Here is a 1788-nt window from a genome sequence, read left to right as displayed (position 1 = left end):
ACTGTGCCAGTATTTTTGGATTTATGGGATGGCCCGAAAATCCTGCACCAGTTTACTGTCGTAAAGAAGCAGCCATAGAAACCACTATCGATATTGCAGTAAAAAATAAAAATATTTAATTTTATAAAGAATATTAAATGAAAATAAATTATTTCAATTTCTTTATTGAATAAATAGAAAGAAAATACTTTTGAAAAAACTGGAGTGCGTTTTGTGGCCGTATGCCCCACCAATAAGCAATTTGAAAAATATGGAATACCAGATTTTTCAGGAATTATGGAAACTAACGTGCAAAAAGAATGTATGGTGAAGTGTTCACCATACCATACTCCTGTACTTGCTTGGGCAAGTACAGGAAGTACGTGGGTTGCACCACCAAATCCAAGTTTACGAGAACTTCCTTGACTTATTCATTTTCCAAAATCTCCAGAAGAACTAGTTGATCCCAGAGTTTATGAAGAAAAAGTACTATTCATGTTTTATTTATGAGTTAAAGCTTAGTATAATAAAATTAATTAAATATTACAGATCACTTTTACGAATGCATTATTTTTTGTTCTTTATAGCGATGTCCAGTCGCCATCGAGTCGTATTGTGCAAAGATTTTGGAAGATATAGGTTCGACCGATCGAAATACCAGTTGTGAACTCTAAACAGTCAGGGAAAATAAAAAATTGGCCGGATAAAAATCAGCGAATTTTGAAAATGAATTTTTCCAGACACACTCAAATTATTTGAAAACAGATCAACTAATCTGTATATATCTCGGGAACTCGCTTTTATATTAATAAAAATGAAAAAGCCTGAAATGTATGGCGATCAATATTATTAAATATTTAAATCATGCAAGTGATTTTTAAATTATTTTCATAAATATAATATCATGATTTCGTCTTCTTAATTGTTTAATTATTGTATAACCGCAATTTAAACAGATTATTCTGTACATGAAAATACGATGTTAGAAACTAGCTTAGGTCTAGGATTTTCTATCTCTAGTTTGAAGATAGAAATATAATAATTAAACATTTAAAGAAAATATACCATACCCAAGAAAAAAATTATTTGCAGTAAATATTTATATTTTTCGAAGACCCACAGTGCCTTACCACAATGCACTGTTTCTACTTAATAACATAAAGTAAAATAACATAATTGGAATTAACGGTAACATTACGTGATTGCAATATATTATTAATTTGCGACTGGCATTCTAATATTCGATTTCGCTTATCCATTAGCAATCGCAATACTTTCTATCTACTTATGAAAGGAATTAAAAATAAACATAATATTACCATAATATTACACAATTGTGCCGGAAATTAAATAATTAATTTAAATGAATCAGAATTTAATAATATAGAACTCTTTCAAATGAAAACTATTGAAAAGACGTATGTGCACTTTAAAACATCTCTAACTGAAATTATTATTTACCTTCCCAAAATTTATTTGACAGAATTTAATTGACCCCTAGGAAATTTAACTCATGTTTTCATGTTCAAAAAACATGTTACCATACTTAATATCATACTAGTTGGGTTCAAAATTTAATTAAATTGTTGCTCTTAAGCCACCTGTAATAAATGGTTGTAAATGTAGTATTAAGACTCAAAATAGCTGCGGCCGACTTTATCACTGCTCAAAGACTAATTTTGCAGTCTTATTTGATGATTAAGGGCATTAAAACAGGAGTCAGATAACACTGTGATCTCTCAATCACGGCATAATGAGAAAGTGAAGCTGATGGAAAATGCCAATAGTGACAATTGCATTACTTCACAG

The 1788-nt window shown here is 29.8% G+C and overlaps 1 pseudogene; it reads left to right on the top strand.

The window, feature by feature from the left end:
* The window catches only part of LOC117175297, a 32187-nt pseudogene extending 31534 nt beyond the window's left edge, over window positions 1-653 (top strand).
* Window positions 654-1788: the final 1135 nt, after the last annotated feature.

The sequence above is a fragment of the Belonocnema kinseyi genome, chromosome 6 (assembly GCF_010883055.1).
Source record: "Belonocnema kinseyi isolate 2016_QV_RU_SX_M_011 chromosome 6, B_treatae_v1, whole genome shotgun sequence".
NCBI lineage: Eukaryota > Metazoa > Arthropoda > Insecta > Hymenoptera > Cynipidae > Belonocnema > Belonocnema kinseyi.
The sequence above is the reverse complement of the archived record's forward strand: the minus strand, read 5'-3'. Positions and strand labels throughout refer to the sequence as shown.